The 18,621-nt window shown below is 44.9% G+C and overlaps 1 long non-coding RNA gene across 1 annotated transcript; it reads left to right on the top strand.

Moving 5' to 3' along the window:
• The first annotated feature begins 5,380 nt into the window (after window positions 1-5,380).
• LOC108449504 lies at window positions 5,381-17,342 on the top strand. The gene is made up of 3 exons (XR_001865666.1): window positions 5,381-5,653; window positions 6,506-6,605; window positions 14,284-17,342. It is a non-coding gene; the product is annotated as an uncharacterized LOC108449504 (long non-coding RNA).
• The last annotated feature ends 1,279 nt before the right edge of the window (window positions 17,343-18,621 follow it).

The raw sequence follows: 18,621 nt of genomic DNA, 5'->3' as shown, positions 1-18,621 counted from the left end.
AGCTCTTCTCACTGCCTGTGCTCAGCTGCCTATTTCTCATTTGTGCTGTTTGATGGGTTGTGGTAATCTGTGTGCACCCAGCCTGCTGTGCTCTGGGATTTACTGATGGAGCTCCTTGTATTGCAGAGGCTGTTGGCAATAAAAGGATAATGAAAAGAAAAACCTCCTTGACCCTGGCCAAGCAGCAGAAATCTCAGCTTTGGACAGTGGTAGCTCCACCCTCCTCCATAGGATGGGCAGGAAAGAGCCCATAGAAGAAGAGGAAAGTGGAAAGAGGGGGAAGTAGGGACTTGGGGTGGAGAGGAGCTCCAGTGACTGCAGAAATGAGAGTAGTTTGTGCAGAGGGGCTGCTGAGAGCAGCCACCAGGGGCTGAGGCACATCACCTCCTGGGCAGCACCATAAGTGCTGGGAAATTGTGCAACAAACCCAAATTAAATTTGAATGCCTAAAGCAAAGCACTTAAATCCATGCTTAATGGCCCAGTTCCCAGAAGAGTGCAGTCCACGGACCCAAAAGGCTCACTCTGACACATGACTGTGGCCTTGAGTGTACTTCTGTGTGTTTTAGGATGAGTTACTGCCATGGTTTAACCACAGCCTGCAAATCAGCCTCACTCACTCACTCACTCTCCCTTGGCAGGATGGGGGAGAGAATTGGAAGGTAAAAGTAAGATAACTCGTGGGTTGAGATAACGACAGCTTAAAAGGCAAAGAAAAAGTCACAAATACAAGCAAAGCAGGGGCAACTCGTGCCACATTCTCCTGGAAGTGCCAAGTGCTCGGCAGGGCCCTGCACAAAGACATCCCAAAGGACAGGGGAGGTGCTCTGCTGTCCTGTGTAACTTGGCAGCACTCCACACCACCCAAGAACTGCACTGAGTGGGTGTTTGTAATCCTTCTGCAGGGTTTCACAGGAGCAGAAGGAACAGGGCTGAGCTGAAAGGGATTAGCGGGAGCAATTTCCAGGCAGGGATTTCACTCAAAGATATTCCTTGCATTGGTTAGGACACACCAGTCTATGGCTTTTAGAGTCTGTGATACAAAGGCAATTATCAATGACCTAGTCCAGACCAAGAGAACTGCTGAGTCTGTCACCTTTCACTCATGTTTGAAGAGCCTGAAGTTTTCTTAAACAACTTGTTCCCCATTTTTTGACTGTTATTAACTTGAGCAGTTTGCTGTTGGAAGCTAAAGGTGTTTTTTACAAGGTTTCACAGGACCAGATCAATTGCAATGAAATGTTTGATGAAGAATAGTTAAATCGTTTTGACTTCATTTTGGTAATGACAAAATACTTTGTTTTGAGAACAGAAAAACACTTGATTTTCACATTTTTCTCCAACCTAATTTGTATGGATCTTATATTCGGCATTAATTTTAAATTGTTTGTAATGCCATAGAGTGCCAAGCATTATGGCATTTTGATGTCTCCATGTGATTTTTTCTTTTAACACAATTTCTCTTCTGTTGCAAGGTTTGAGGGCATAGGCTGCTGCTTCCAATTCAGAAGAGGAATGTCCTGTAAAAACGGAAGTTCACTTTATTAACTACAACTACTACCCCAGCAGCTCATTCTTTCCCTTCTCAAAATACCCACCATCCTTCTTCCCTCTGTCTTTAGCACTTCTTCCCCGTTCTTCTTTTCTCCTTCCTATCCTTACACTCAGTAAAAATCTCCTGTGCTTCAAAGGAATACTGAAGGCGTAGCTATAAACCAAATGTAGTAGGAAGAGAAAAAATGGGGCTATGGGAACCTCAGGGTTAGATTTTGTTCCAGTGCTGGACCCTTTGAATCTTGAATGCTGTTTCTAGGGGCAGCAGAAGCTTTGTGAGAGGGTGTTATTGTAAACAAAACCTTTCTCTTAATGAAATACAGATTTCACAGGGACATTGCATTTTGCAGGGTTGTCTTTTGGAAGTCAAAAGGGAGAAAAATCTTAATACTTCAATCCATTCATTCCTGGGACTGCTAAATGTTGGTGGAGACAACACGTGGAAAACTTCTCTGGCTGTGTAGCTAAAAAGGACTGCAACAAATTTGTCCCCCAAATAAATTGTTTACACTTTGTCTTCTCAAATACATTAGATAGCTATTTGAGAACAGTGGAACTCAAATACAAACAAGCACATGTAAACACATGTAAATATATGTATACACACACACGCTGTGTATTTATTCAAACCGTAAATTCTGTTTGTTGGCTACCAGTGAATTCATTACTTGCACAGATGCAGCTGGGAGCCTTCTAACCTGGCACAGCCCAGGATCTTCCTCTAGCAGAGCCCACCTTTGCCTGCAACCTGGGAGATGATCATGTATTATAAAATTCATACTACTCAGGCCCATCCCATTCCCTGGCTCCAGACCCTTCTATCCTGGTGAAAGGGCCGAACACCTTTGCTTGTGTGAAACCCATCCCAAAGACCTTGTGAGTGTCTCCTATCCTTCACTGGCAGCCAGGCGGCCGCGCTCCATTTCCCGCAGAATTTCAGCTGCTCGGACATTTATCAGGAGCATCTGTTAAACAATCTGGAGGGGAACAGTGCCGGTGCCATTAGTGCAGGGGTGAGGAGGGAGCTCCTCAGCAGCACTGAGAGCAGAGGAGATGAGGCTGTGCCTGCTGCTTCGGGGGGTGTCATGACCTTGACTTCTCGTTGATGAGTGATGCCGAGTGTCTTGGAGCAGAACTGATGGGGATAATGTTCCTCTGAATGGATGTGTTCTGGTCACTGGGACTGGAGAGGAATGGAGAGGATGGATCATTAGAGAGACACAAACAATTAGAGCCTCAGTGTTGAGTTCTTACAGAGGTACAGGCCATGAGTGTAGTGAAGAAACAACATGCAGGAGTGTCTATCCCATTTCCCCTAAAGGTCATCTTTCATTTGAAGCCTTTTTTGCCCTCCCTGACCCACTGTTGGTACTTTCGGGGTCCACAGAGGGTGAGTGATAGTGTGCATAAGAACCTGAAATCCAGGAAGATGACTGAGTGATGCTCATGGAATATAAATCCCTTTGCAAATAGAACAGCTCAGCTGGACCTGCAAGGCTCCAGACATTCCCTTGCCCTAACCCTACATGTAATATTTACACCCACAACCTCTATGACCTTCCCATATTTCCAGTAGCTTCCTGCAAAATCAACATCAAACTTCCAGTGCCTCTAGTTTTGTGTTCAGCCTGATGCACTCTGCAAGGTCTTGTGTACGAATCCTCTTTGCCCAACCACCACTGCACAAAAATACTTGGCAGAGCAGATCCCTTTCTTACCTCAAAACCAGCCCTGATGGGATCATTCAGTCCCTACTAATGGCTGCCCAGTGTCCAGAGCCCCCCAACAACAGCCCCACTTCCTTTCTGAAAAGGAACTGGTTTCTAACAACAGTCCGAGTTTTGCCTATGACAAATTTTTTCTCTTTCCTTTTGGTTTCTGCATCTGCACACTTCTAGAGTCCTAATTCATTTCTTTAATGGCCTTTCAGCTGTTTTATTTTTGCTTGTCAGGGTGCTTTTTAATTTAGCCCCCCCCTTATAAATGTATAAAACATTTAATGAAGAAATAATGATATTTTCTCATGTCACTGCCTATCTTTCCTGTCATATTTGATGTGTTTGTAATGTGGGCAGACATATTATTTATGACCAGGGAAATTAAATATTATTTCACTTTTTTTTTTCCCTAATGCAATCTGTGTCATCTTCCAGTTCCCAATTTCTTTCCATTAAAGTTATTGTCTTTGCAGTTCCACGCGACCGTTTGCTGTTGGTTTTGCAACAGCGCTGCCAGAAGATGCAGAAAAACATAATGGGGAAAAGAAATGGCATAATTTGCAGGAGATACTTTTCTCTTCTCATTTAAATGAAGACAGTTTATTCCTGGGTGTCAAAAACATCAAGAGCAACAGAAATACGGAAATTGGTAATTTCTTGCACTAGGAATACTTCCAAAGCTTTGGAGATTCTGTCTGATTCTAGCAGCTACTAAAGATGTGTCCAAGCCAAACTTCCAGCATAAAATAACTTCAAACCTCAGAAGCTTGAAATCTGGGCCTAAATTTTTTAAGTCTTTGGCTCCAAATGCTTCTCTCGTCTGCTGCCAGAACGTCCTCAAAACTGGGGCAGGAATCACAATCCCTAACGTATTCCTTAATCATTTGGATGAAATACAGACAAAACGGAGCTGAACAAGGTGATCATGTGCTGTCTGACACAGCCTTTCATGTTTAGCTCTGCTTGTGAATTTTCCAGTCCTTCCATAACACGTAACATGGGATGAGTGCATGGGGCAGGGCCCTTTGTGCTCCCAGAATCTGCTCCAGCCATAACAGACTCCTCAGAGGCTCCTGGGTGGGATTTTCCTGACTCAGAAGAGGTGGGATCTCCTTTCTGAACTCATCCGGTTTGGTTTTCTTTAACCAAAGAGAGATGAGCTCCTCTAGAGCTGATTCATCTCTTCCCTTTTCACTGGTCACTTCTTTTATTATGGGTGGAATTGCCTGTTGTCGGTGATGATTCCTCCATGGACTACAGCAAGCCTAGACAACTCCTTGAGTCTTGTCTATCAGCTTTAATTTGTACAGACTAAATGGGGGACAGATCCCATCCAGTCTTTCCGTCTGTCCCATTCTATTTTCAGCCCCAACAGCTCCAGTACCAGTCTCCTGTAGGAATCAGAGGTGAAGGCCAGCAACCTCAAATGCCGGTGGAATAAAGAGCATCCTGTCTCATCTTGCATGGAATATTCTTTCCCCAAAGCTTGTGTCTTTTCACACTTTTTCCCAGTTGCTCTTCATGGCGCCTGTGTATTTTGCAGAAGAATTCTTTCCCTGCTTCCTTTGTGGTGTCATGGTTTTGTTTCACAGTTCCTATTCCTTGTATCCAAGTCAAACCCAAAGACCCTTCCATCACCTTTCTTCTCCTTTTCCTTTTTTTCCTCCCTAAACATCTCAGCAAGGCTGCCTGTTAATCTCTTCTTTTGCAAAGATTAGAAACGTGGCTTTTCTATGACCTTTCTGAACAATCAGGAACTTGGAGTCCCCAAGACAGTCGCCATTATCTCATCTTTTGGTCTGTTAACAATGATTAAGCAGGACAAAGGATGTGCTCAGAGCTATGGAGTTTCAATCCGTCCTTAGGGAGTACCTGGAAATAAAAGCAAGCAGAGGGGGAAAGCTCCAGCAAAAAGAAAGGTTCGACCTTTAGAAAACATCCTTGGTTGGTGCTTTCTCACCTTTTCAAATATACATAAGAAAAGTTTGCAATAATAGGCCTGTAGGTGCAGACACTACCTCTGGACTAAGTCCCCAGAGGGCTGCTCCCACAGCATGTGCCACTGGACCGAGCACTCAGGACTTGGGAAAACCAGGTCACAATCAGAAATGCAATTTTAAACTGTTATTTTTGCTTATGATCTATCGCACTGTCTGTCCATCCATCTGTGTGCTACAATCTTTACAAGTTTTTCCCCAGGTTTTGATTACCTCCATACAGCAGCTCCAAGCAAGGGGTGACTGATACTTCCACCACTCCCAATCCATCTCACAACAGAGCTGGGGCTCTTCAAGGTGCAATTGCTTTACCAGCTCCAATTTCCAGCAGTTTCTCATCTGCAGCTCGCCTTTCCCAGGGATAAACGACACCAGGCAGGGCCAGGTGAGTGAGCAGCAGGTGAGTTTCCAGGAGCAGGGAAGCTTTCCCATCCAGCCCAAGGATTCATAGTGCTGTGGTTTGGTTTTGTGGACTCAAAACTCTTGCAGTGCACGTACAAGAACCTTGTGTTTCTCACATGTTGCTGTCATCTCACAGACGGCAAACAACTGACCAAACAAACCAAGAATTGATTAGGAATATGCTGTTACCCTTCCTTGTCCACAGAACAGGGGAGGAAACTGAAAGGCAGACGCATCTCTTGAGAAGACCATGGCCAGAGGTTGTCTAACCCAGATCAGATGGCAGAGGGATGTGTATAAAGTGAGCTGGTTCATTCATACTTAGGTATCTAATGGGATGTCCATGGAGACACAGAGGAAGGGAGATTTGGAATCACAGGGCACTTTGGAAGGGACTTCAAAGATCATCTCGTTCCACCCCCTGCCATGGGCAGGAACACCTTCCACTATCCCAGGTTGCTCCGACCTGACCTTGGACACTTCCAGGGATCCAGGGGCAGCCACAGCTTCTCTGGGCAGCCTGTGCCAGGGCCTCCCCACCCTCACAGAATGAAAGTTCCCAATATCCACAACTTGTCTATGTCTTCTCCAGGAACTCTTTTTCTGCCTCTTTAGAGAATCTCCGCCAAGTGGCTGCAAGGGAAGCAAAGGCAAGGAGCGGGGTCATTAACAGAAAGTTTAGAAGAGAGGAATAAAAGATTTTTTTTAAATGGGCTACAGTGTGAAGAATGGCCTTTGTGAACAATTCAGTCATTTATAATTATTTCATTGGCATTGTATGAATTATACATTCGCGACTATAATGGAGTAATCTCTCATCTCCTTTCCCCCTCAGCAGGCACTGAATGAATGCCCAGGTGAGCTGCACTTGGACCAGCACCATTCTCTAGGAGAGTCACTGTTCACCTCTCACTGCTCTCCTGAATTTCTGTTCAGTAAGCACATGTTGAACTTTTACCAATCTTTTCTGGATGTTAAAATTAATGTGTATTTAGAAAATAGGTTTCATCTTCTAATTTTTTTTCTTATTTTTCTTTTCCTATGGAAAAATAGAAGAGTGGAGGGGTACAGAAGCATGGAAAAAAAAGCTGGAGCCAAGCAATATGGTTTTGCAGTTTTATCCAAGAGCTAAGGGATAAGAGTGGACACAGCCTCTGTTACAGTAGCTCAGCTGATGAGTGGGAAAATGCTAAACTGACTTAACATTTTTTTGAGTGGTTTTGTACTTGCATAGTTGCCTGTAAAAATATTGGCTCACAGTCATGATGTAAATGGAATATGCCCGTCCAAAACTGGTGTTTCACTTCAGAGAGCTCTGACTTTTCCCCAGAAGGAGAAGGGTCGACTCAAACACACTAAGAGGGTTAATAAAAGTATTCATGCTGCAAGAGATTGGAGGAGCTGTGAACTCTGGTTTAAGAGGCAGGTAGTGAGGTGTTTACTTAGCAGACTATCAGAGTACATCAGAAACTAACAGTAGCCATAAACCTCAATGGATTAACTTCCATCCATTTTGATTTCCAGCTGTATTACACCTTGGCTGTGTCACTGCCAAAATAAGAGGTCCTAAATAGAATAGCAATTATCTCAATATCATGGATTCAGTGGGCACTTTTTTCAATTTTCTCTGTTACGTGTCAATTCCTGCACATCTTCCCTGCTCCCAGATTTCTCTCCCTCTTCCATGGAAGAGTATTTCTTCCTCCCAGTTGACCTGTTAGGGAGATGGAGCCCTGGAGCACTCCAGATTTTGGGAACAGAGGTCTCTGATGCAGGGTATGTAAGAAAGAACATCCTGTCTTAAAAAGAAAACTCCACAATGTACCATTAGGAATTACTAGAATTGTAATTTCTAGGTAGAATTGTATTTTCCCCTGAGAATGTCACTGAGCCTGACTCTCAGTCATGCCATCCTCTTTCTTGGAGCAAGAAAAAGATGGATAGAGAAGGAAAACAGAGCAGGAGCCTTAATCCAGTTTTGTGATCCTTGAACCCCAGGGCTTTAAAGATGCCTGACATCTGCATTTGAAGAGGTCATTCCACTCAGCCTTTGTTTCTTAAGTACATCGCATTTACACAGCACTCCTGAGCACCTCCACACAGAAGCTGATAAAAGACTGGCAGCAACACAGAGATTATTTTGTTTGAATTTGAGGTTTTCCAATAAATACACCTAGACCCTGTCCTTTCAAAAGTCAAAGGGTTAAAACTTTCCATCAAGGCAAGGTATTCCCCAAGCAATCTGCATCGAGGGCTCTCTGAAGCACAAGAACACTGTTGACCCAGACATCACTAAGTTCTTTGCTTCTGAAAAGTTCTGGCTGCTGATAAACCTTTGTCCTTTTTCTTTGATTAGCTTTACTCTGGCTGTAAATCCTATTTTGTTTTGTGCTGGGGTCTAGCCAAGGAAGTATTTCTATTAACCTGGAGCAGCTGGAGAGTAGCTGGCTCTTACTGTCAGGGGATTGCAGCCTGAGTATCCTGTAACACTAATGTTTTTCACTGTTGAAGCCCTAGTCTAAAAAGAAGGAGATCCATGCTCCCTCTGCGGTTATTTTGCTACCCTGGAAGCTGGCAGAATCGTGTGGGCAGGATGTCATTAGCTTAAAGATGGCAGCCATTAGGATTCCATCTAAAATCTGCTCCCCTCACAGACTCCATGTCTGCCGTCTTTGCTGAGAGCTTTAATTTATCCATTCATAGAGTGGGAACATACTCCTGCTACTTTCATTACCCAATTGGCTTTAATTAAAAAAATCTGTAACGCCTTCTGTCTTGGAGGGCTTTGAGTTTGGTATCCTGATGCCAGGAGCCATTGGAAGAGAAGGGGAAATGAAGAAGTGGAAGAAGAGAAGGGGATGGCAGTCAGCTGTGAGAGCAGCAAGTCCCATGCCGGGAGCAGGGATGGGCTGCACCAGTGTGCAACACCCTCATTGACATTCCTGTGGAGCCATCTGTGAGTCCCTGGATCTTCCCCATCTCTTCAGCCTAAAGGAGGAAAGAGAGCCTACTTTTACTCCCTGGTGCTTTCTGCTCAGTTACAGCATTTATTCTAAGCCTTCCTGCCCCGAGGCTGTGGAGCCTTGCTAAGTTCACTACCCTCATTACCGGAGCATCACAGAAAAAAAAAAAAAAAAAAAAAAAAAAAAAAAAAAAAAAAAAAAAAAAAAAAAAAAAAAAAAAAATCTCTCTGCCTGTGTCTTTTGCCCAGGGTCTGTGACATCCCTCCATATCTCACACGTATAAAATGAGCACCAAGTAGGCACAGGAAACGTTAAAACCCCTTGTCTCCAAAGGCAAACCCTGTAGTGACTAATCCCTGGGAGAATCTGGGATTTTAAAATTGGTGTATTTTCTCCTTTTTCTTATCTCTACTCCCTCTGAGCCTTTTGCCATGTATTTACTGTCCCTTTTCCCCTTTTCCTGTGCCACCTCCCCACTCTGCATAGCCACTGCCCTCAGCCAGCAGCACTTTATCTGCTTCCAATGTAGCGTGTCCTAGAAAGAATTATAGCATTGCCTTTCTCTCGACAGCCAGTCATCTCTCAGTAACATACAATAAGCTGTACTTGGGCCAAAGGAAATGGGTTTAGCCTGGCGGGTAATTAATTTTTTCAGGGTTCAGTTTCCCACACTGAAATTGGTCTCCGTCTGATCAATTAGAAGAACATTTCACAAACGAAACTGATTATGAATCATGGGTTTCAGCTCAGCTGTGGAAAACCTGATACATGGCTATTGGAGCAAAAAGTAGAGGGAACCTTCAGCCCATTTATCCCAGCTAGTGCTCAGGAGTGAAAGCAACACACATACACACGCCCCACTCACTCCTTCAAGGAGGAGAAGATGATGGGACTCCACCAGTTCACAGCATAGTTCTGAAAACGGTCCTCAAATCTCCTGAGAGTTGTCTCCCTGGACATGGGTATTTATCCACTGGCTGAACACTGTCCTGGGACCACCCCTCTGAGCACTGGCATAGCTTAACTCTGGTAGATTCTGTTTCTTTTGGCTTCCAGACACCCAAATAAAAAATGGAAAAGCTTTTGGATGAGGAACATCCCAAGGCATCTTTAATTCAGATGTAATGGCTCTGAACAAGGAAAGGAATGATCTCAGACATATGAGGTCTCTGTATCACAGCAAGCCTCTCCTTCCCATTTTCCTCTGCTGCTAATAGTCACAGAAATGATGGCAGTTGAAATTTAACTTTTAAGAGAGTGACATTTCCATTTCAGCCCTGAGCAAGCCTGCAGGATCCAGCTCCCAGTGGGAGCAGTTACCCACTGTCCCACGTCAAAAAGGAGAACACTCTCCATCCTCTCTGTCCTTCTGTCTGCCCCATGTGCCCCCCAGCACTGAGCAGAACCATTAGTTCAGTTTTTCCCGTGTCTTTAAACCATGCCCAACACTTTAAAGGAAATAAATAACGTCAAGTGTTCAAATGAAATTTTGCTGAGAACCCTCTTTTTCTCCTGAAAAAGTCATGACACTAAACTTTCCAGTCATCTCAAGCCTTGAATAGTTTTTCATTTGTGTCAGATTAACCAAGTTAAAATTCCCTCTCACGAACTCGGCATTTAGAGGTATTATGCCAGAAGTAGCTTAATAACTTTCACTTCAAAAATAGAGAAAAAAAAAAAAGAGGGGGAAGAAAGGCATTTCTTGGCACCATGCAGAGTAAACAAAGAAATGCAATTTCACAAAGCAGGACCTGCTAAAGGGGACATGCTGCAGACAGAGGGGGGGACTGAGGCTGGACTTTGCAGTGAAACAAGGCTGCATATGAAAAATTCATCATCTAATATCCCAGGCAGCAATCCTGTCTGTTTTTATAAACCAAACTGGGTCAAGCCCAGTTAGTGCCTGGGCAGAACACTCTCTAGAAAAACTACATTAGTAAAAACAGGTGCCACAGAAAGTGGTTCTCAGAGGGCAAGTGTGTACACAGTTCCTATAGTTTATAGATAGATAGATAGATGTGATGAAAATGTTACTATTTTATACAGTCTCTTTTTTGTCTGTCTCCCTGACATAGACCTCTCATAGATGAAGAAATGCATTTGCAGAAATAGTCTTAATTTGGAGTTGGAATATGTAATGCATTTGCTATCTCATAGACTGACTTTACTCACGCTGGAGAAGTGGATTTGGAAGAGAGAAAAGGGAGGCTTGTGATGCTTAAAAGCTTCTGCAGGAGGAAACTCTACGCACCTGAGGTCACACCCGGGACACCTTTGCCACCAGCATGGTTTATTCCTAATGAAGGAAGGCTGGTTGTACCAAGGAAATTGAGGTGTTGATTGTGGCTTTTAGTATAAAATATAATATTTCTGTACACCCTCAAACTGTGGAGCAAGACCTGGAACATAAAGGAAGACAAACCCCACTATTATCCTGATAGACTCAAGTGCAAAGAAAAGAAGGGCTGTTGCTCCTGTGGTAACCCCTGTTAAGGAATGTTTAAAGATGGAATTTCTGCACTGAACAGTCTCAGCTAAAATAGTATCCTAGCTCCAGGCTTTTTGGGATGTTGCTTTTAAGATGCAATGGAAAACTGATGCCCTGACCTCTTGTGGTCACTAAACACACAGAGCCAGATTTCCCAAGCATATGATTGTTTTCAACACAGTCTCCTTCCGAAATTTTTATTTGCTTTACTGAATACTGTTCTCTCCAGTGCTCCCTTCACAATTTCACCAGGGCAGGGACTTACTCAGCATTCCCAATTCTTTTGTGGAAGGCACAGATGTGGTTGGACGTGTCCAGCCCCAACAAATCCCAGAACCCACTGCAATGGGCCACAAACAATGAAATAATATTGGAATGTGATCTGCTGTCCTGTATAGCTGCTTCCAAGCATTCCTTGGGAGCAGCACTGCCTTTTGGGGCACGTAAAATGATCCTCGAATGCAATCTGACAATCAAAGTTCAGAAGTAACAAGATAGTTCAGAATAAGAAGATGCAGGCTGACTGTAAGAATGTATTTTTGTCACTGTCTTGAAATGTTTCAGGATGTTTTCAGCAGAGAAACCATTCTTGAAGAGCTGACAAAAGGAGTAGGGTGAAGGATCTTTTGCATGGGTGTCGGCAGTCTAAATTAAGCGAGATTCGCGTTTCCAATATATCTTATGGTTACTGTCTGTGTCTAGTGAGTTTTGCTGTAAAGAAATGATGGGTTTTGAGCCAACCATCTGGCGTGACCACATGGGAAACCAGACTTTGATTCACACCTCTGCAGGCAAGAGTCAGATGCTGGGAACATTGAGGACCTGACTGCAGGGCTTGAAAAACATCATTCTTTTCACTCCATCTTTGCCCAGAGATGATGGGGACCTACAGATACAAAAGCAGCCCAGCGAGATGACCATTGAAATTTCAGAAGAGGCTGAAAGCTTTGAGGGTGAATAGCTTATGTTGCTAGGGGAGAATTAAAAACAGTCAGAGAGAAAATACAATAAATATAATACAAATCAGTTGTTAATGTGTTTGATCTACTGCCTTTTGGGTTGGCTTCTGGGTCTTTTGTGAAGGAGAAATCCCCAGTGTGAGATGCAGTTTTGTTCATTCCATAAAGCTGCAGGAATAACTTCCTTGTATGAAGACACAAGCATAGGGAAGCAGGATGCTTCCCAGTGGGTGATTAATTAGCAATGTTTTTTCTTGTAAAACCAAAAGCTTGGTATGTACTATGACCATGATAAAGTGGGCACAGCCTGAGCTTCCTTCTTCCTCCTCTCATAAAGCCTCCTCTCTCATGGCCATCATCAGAATCTGTGATTCCTGTCTCGTATGCCCCATGACCTCGGATTCAGAGAGAGGATGGGATAATTCCCAAGGTATTTGAGTAAGATGCTTGTCTGGATGAGACTGCTGAAGGACTCAGCTAATGCTGCTTGGGTTAAGAGGATGTTGATAACTGAAAATCCAGTCCAGCAGTTTATAGGCTTCAAATCGGGCAAATGTGAGACAGAGTGAGTGAGGCTGCCACTCTGGGCCCAGCCAGTGAATACGCTTCCTGCTGTGTGCCCAAACCCAAAGCCAATGGCATTCCCCTTCTGGAAGGCTGGCTCAGGGAGAGAGTGATAGTGCTGGAGCTCTGTGGTCATAAAGGTCCATGCTGCTGCTGGGAGGCCACCCCAGGATGAGGTGCAAACGCTGTAAAATGAGGGAGGAAGAGACCATTTCCTACCATAATGCATTATGCACAAACAGTAAACAGATGTCCTCAGAATGTTTTTGTCTGAGATGGGGAATAAAGCAAAAATAGTCAGCAAGACAGAAGCAGAAGCCTGACTCTCCTTTAACAATCTGCACTCAACCATGTTCAAAATAGCCACTTGGCAACAATTATCTCAGAGGGAAATTGGTGTGGAGTGCAGAAAATAAGGGCAGAGCTGTAACAAAGGCAGCAGAGTTGAGACAGGATGTTGTTTTTGTTCAGTTCTCCTCCTGAAGCCAGTCCAGGTTGGTTTTGCCTCAAGCTGGACATACTTTGGGAGCTGCTTTAAGACCCGAATGTTTTTTAATTGGCAGAGTGGCGAGGCAGGGGCTTGGTGGCAGCGCACAGAGGCTGTCAGAGCAGGGCTTTAACCAGCATTTCCTTCCCTGCTACGGTCTGGACTCGGGCTGTGTTCCTAGGGAATTCCTCTCCAGGAGGCAAAGTCTGCTCTGTGGCCTAATGGGTTACTGAGGAAAATTCCAAACCTTTTTTATCCTTCTTTGAACAAGGAAAGGAAAACAATTGAAAGGAAAACAAAATGCCCAGAGGGACAAGGAGTTTTCCTACAAATTCTGTTTCCACGAGATATTTCAAGATATCCTTGGCATACTTGACTTCTAATATCAAAGGACTATTTAAGTTAGAAGGTGGAACAAGGTGTATGGACTGTTTGGTACTGATTAGAAATTCTGAAGAAGCAACTGAGGTAGAGACTAACTCATGGTATGATTTTATTTACTGCTGATTCTGTGGTGAAGGTGACAGAGAGTAGAGAGAGGAAACACAAAAGAAGCCCTTTTGTTTGCCACAACATTGCTGTGGCATCCTCATCATCTTGTGACATGATGCAGGAACAAACAAGATGAGGCTGGGATTATAGTCCATTAATGCCCCTCACATTCCTGGTGAATCCCCACCAGCTTCGTAGGCACTCACACAGTCAGGACTGATGCCTGAGCAGGTCATTGGGGTGACATTTCAAGCAAGAATAGAATAATTTTGAGAATGGTTTATCTCCTTTCCAGCCTGCGGTCAGGTAACATCCCTGTGGCAACCATTTCAGTTGTCTATGTGGAAAAGCAATGTGCAGAAAGTAATTTAATGTAATGGATTGTTTAGCTTTCTTTTAATTAAATGTAGCAGCTGGAAACGAGGAGAAGACAGCTCTGTATCACCAAGCAGGTCTCTAATTGCAGGCATCCTCCACAGACCCTACTTAGTGAGCTGCACTTTCAGCCCAAGTCGAAAACCCAATACTATTGAATACGCCAAAACCTTATGATTTTTTCTACCTTTCATGAAATATTTCAATGGCTTGATTTGTTTCCTTTTGCTGTTTCTCTCTCTCCCCAAAACTCAAACTGCTGATGATAAATATATGTCAAAGCAGCTCAACCAGCTCCAGAAAACATCTCCCAGAGGAGCCCAGCAGCCACACAAGGGAGCATAGTGCTGAAGCTCCTTGGGAAGCTGTCCTTTTCAAATGACTGACTGAAGAGCTCCAACTGTTTATTCCCACCAAATGATTCTGGCTTTTTGAAGATGACTGAACACATTGCTGGGCCTTTCAGCTGAGCTCCTTTCAAGTGAGAACAAAAGGCTGCTTGTCAAGTGTATCAATACAATTGTGACTCCCATGGTCATTGCCGGTGTGATGTTGTCAGGCACATTCCTGGGAGCAATAGTGACTTCAAAGCAAGACCATTTAAATGGCATTGTTTGCTCCATAATTTTGAAATGGATGGCTTTGGGAAGTACATCAGCTGGAAGAACAGTGCAAAAAGGTCAACATTCCCCTGGTTTACAAGGGCAGGGTAACCAGGGTGTTAAAAGTGCTTATTTTCCCTATGGCATTTCCAGGGAGAAGCCCAGTGACAGCTCAGATGGAAATACCCACATGGCAGATGACTAAAGGCAGGTGACATAAATCCACCCCGTGCCTTGCTCTACTCATTTCCTTTTTATCAGTCACACTCCCTTCTTCCCTCGTCATTTCAGAAGGGTTTTGTGTGTAAACAGAGATGGGATAACTTTTGTGAGGTTTCCCTCAAAAAGCTTGGTACAAGGAGGTCAGTGTAGCAAAGATGTGTTCTCCTGGCTTGCCCCTCACCCTGCCTGATTGCCCAGTGCCTGAGGCCATGGGCAAGAAGCCCAGTAGGTCACATTAGAGCCCACCTGAGTCTAGGTCAGTCTCTGTTCCTGGAGAACAGCTTGCACTCCTCCTCCTGCTTGGACCCCCACGATTCTCCTGCTGGCCGTGCACAGGGTTAAAGACAGGTTTGGAAGCAACATCTGTACTCGATGGGAAGCTGGGCCAAGACTGAGAGTTTGCCAAGCAGCCCTTTGTCTGTGGTGCGTAAATCTACACCTCTTGCAAAGGGAGAAGAGCAAGGAAGGAAAGGCAGTGCCAACTTGCAGATTTGTAAAAGAGGCTTTTAAGCTCTCTAGGGGGGTAATGTGCAACTGCTAAATATACTTCAGGAGAAATACAGCCAGATCATTTCTTTCCTCAGCCTCAATACAACTCTTTATGTTTTTCCTCTTGAGAGGGGACAGCAATGCAGCATCGGCAGGGAAAAGGCTGGAAGGAACAGTGGGTTTGGTCTATTTGCTGTTAACTCCACCATGTGCCTCATCAAGGGTTTTTCCAGTTCTCCTGTCTCGATCCGTAGGGAAAAAGAATTGAGAGAGAAAGATGTGGAAAAGGAAAAATGAAGGGTTTCTGTGCATGCAGGGGAAGATATTTTGACAAAATGGGTGATGGTGACTAAGAAAAGGGGAGAAGAGGCAAGTGTTAAATGAGTTTGTGTTCCTGGCTGCTGAGTAGCCCCAGGAGGTTCCCAGCAAGGCTGCCGCTTTTTTATTGGAGTTTTGTGCCGGAGTTATAAACCCTTTAAATGAGCCTAGATCATTAGGGAAGCTTGGCTGATCACTGATGAAAAAATATAACAATTAAAACAAAGGGCTGGAAAAGGGAAGCAGAGGGAGAAGGAGCTGGGGGTGAGCAGTTTTAATACTTAATAACAAATACTAATAATGGTGCTGAGTTGGGGACTAATTAAAAGTTTCTAAAAAGAGAGAGGAAGAGAGTGGGATTAATCTGGAGTGTTTTGTCTGGCAGCTTCTGTGAGTGCCCGAAAAGCTACCCTGGCAAGGAGGACAGGACAGAACACTGGGAACCAAGCAAAGCTCTGGAGAGAGATGAATCTGAGCCATGGTGGAGCCCAGCTCCACCTGCTCTTCTGAGCTCTGTGTTTTGGGGTCTGCCCCATATTTCAGGATGGTCATTCTCCCACATGGAGCAAAGGGACTGGGGAAGAGGAGCAAAGGAGGGAGTTTGAAGGGTGGAGAGAGCAAAATTCTTCTGTGAAAAAGGGATTGCTTTGGGCAAAGAGACCTGGGTGGCAGCAGCATAGATCTGAGAATTGTGCATGTAGTGACACCCATAGCCATGGTAGGAGCCAAGGAAACAGGACCCAGGAAGGACCACAGGTGGCAACAACTCAGGGAGCCACTGCCATGTCGTTTTCCAGGGGCTGGAAGAGCATTCAGAGGAAGAATTGCTGAACACTTTGCCTCTTGCTCTGCTGCTCTCAGCTGCTGTCAGGACACGATGGCAGATGAGATGGGTTTCCTTGGCTGCTCCTCTACCATTCCTTCTATCTGTGCTCTGTCTGAGTGCACCTTTCCCCCCACAGAGATAAATGCTCTCAAAAGCAGCAGTCTCACAGGTCTGCCTCCAGCTGTGCCTCCAGCTGTGCCTCCAGCTGTGTCCTGAGGTCTGGGGGTGGTAAAGGCTGAAATAACCAAAGCACCAACTATTGTCTTTCCCTCACCAGTTCAGCAGCTGCCTGAGGGACAGTTCAGCCTGGAGAAACATCTTTTGTGGGTAATTTCAGCTAAACTCTTGTAGGCACCACCACTGCCATCTCCAATGCTTCATCCTTGTGGATAAAGGACCTGGCTGTGGGGAATGCCAGCTTCAGACACCAAGTTCCTGCCAGCATGAGCTCCTTTTATTTTCTCATATGTGCAGGAGACTCTAAGTTTTAATTATTATTGCTTTTTGCTGCTCTTTGTCTTAATTAAGTCTGACTTGCTGACTATTTCAAGGGAGATGATGTCTGGGTAACGCCTTCCTGCCTTGAATTTTGGATTTTGGAAAGAGAGATATGAAGCCCTTCATCACTGGATCTGCTGGGCAGCAGAAATGCAATGTCATAGGGACTGGAGGTGCAGTGGGACTAGGCAAAAGCTCAACTAAAATGGGACAATCCACCTGGAATGAGCACAGAGCAAGAAAGCCATGGGGGTGTGTGCCTGGCAGGTAGAAGAGATTTCCCAGAAAATTCCTCTGTATTAGTCTATCTGGCATCTGACTTAGAATCATAGAATCATTAAGGTTGGAAAAGACCTGTAAGATCATTGAGTCCAACTGTTAACATCACCATATCCCAAAGTGCCACATCCACATGCCTTTTAAACTCTTCCAGGGATGGTGATCCCATCACCTCCCTGGACAGCCAATTCCTGACAATCCCTTCAGTGAAGAAATGCTTCCTGATGCCCACCCTGAGCCTCCCCTGGCCCAGCCTGAGGCCGTTCCCTCTCCTCCTGTCCCTGTTCCCTGGGAGCAGAGCCCGACCCCCCCGGCTGCCCCCTCCTGTCAGGGAATTGTGCAGAGCCAGAACGTCCCTCCTGAGCCTCATTTTCTCCAGGATGAGCCCCTTTCCCAGCTCCCTCAGCCTCTCCTGGGGCTCCAGCCCCTTCCCAGCTCTGTTGCCCATCTCTGGATATGCTTTTCCCCCCTTTTTTCTGTAAAGCAGCACCAGGTAAATTCAGACCCACAATACAAACACCAGCAGCACTCTCTGATTCCTCAGCCACCCAAAGCCCCCAGCAGCCACAGACAGCTTCCCCATGGCCCTGCTGGGCATCATTTTATCCCCACAAAAGAAGAGCTGAGGTGTTTGTGGTGGGCTGTGTGTGATTTGGTTTGAGAACTCTATCCTGGCTCCTGCCACAGCCCTGGAGCATCCAGCAGGAGCTTTGCTATTCTGCACCAGGGCTCTCCCTGTCTGTCTGTAAATACTTCCATTCCAGCAGCCTCTTTCCAGCGTGACAGATTTGCTATGAGGAACCCGGCAGCAAAGGTTCTTCCTCCTCTCTCTCTCCCTCTCTGACAAATGTATAAAATGTATTAGCTTTTCATGTTCTCATTTATGATATAATAAACTCCTCTGTGCCCTGGCCTTGTTCGGGGATTGGAAGTGAAGTGTTCCACTTGTCTGCATTGGTGAAATTCTACCAGACCATTGTGGGTGTTAGAGGGATGGGGCAAGGGCTGGGATTGCAAGGAGGAAAGGGAAAAATGGGATGTAGAGGATGTGAGGCCTCAGGGGCAGAAAGGGGAAAGGGGAAGTAGAGATAATGTCTGTAATTTTTTTTCTCATTTCACTGGGCACGATGTGTTTCCCTGTGGGATTTACATGGCTCTGCTCCTGGTGCTTGAGGTGCTTCTCTAAGTGACAGAGCCATGTCCATCTTTGGACCTTTGAGGGAAAAACAACATAAATGCATAAATAATATACTGCAAGAAGGGAATGAGTCTGGTTGGCCTCACTGAGGATGAAAGGATGGGAATGCAGGAGTAGGAGGTGGGAAGCAAGAATTAAGATGCAGTGAAGGATTGACTTGACAAGACCACTTTGAAAAAGAAAGGGAAAGA

This window comes from Corvus brachyrhynchos, unplaced genomic scaffold, assembly GCF_000691975.1.
Source record: "Corvus brachyrhynchos isolate BGI_N302 unplaced genomic scaffold, ASM69197v1 scaffold59, whole genome shotgun sequence".
NCBI lineage: Eukaryota > Metazoa > Chordata > Aves > Passeriformes > Corvidae > Corvus > Corvus brachyrhynchos.
Note: the sequence above shows the minus strand (reverse complement) of the source record. Positions and strands in the feature narration are given on the sequence as shown.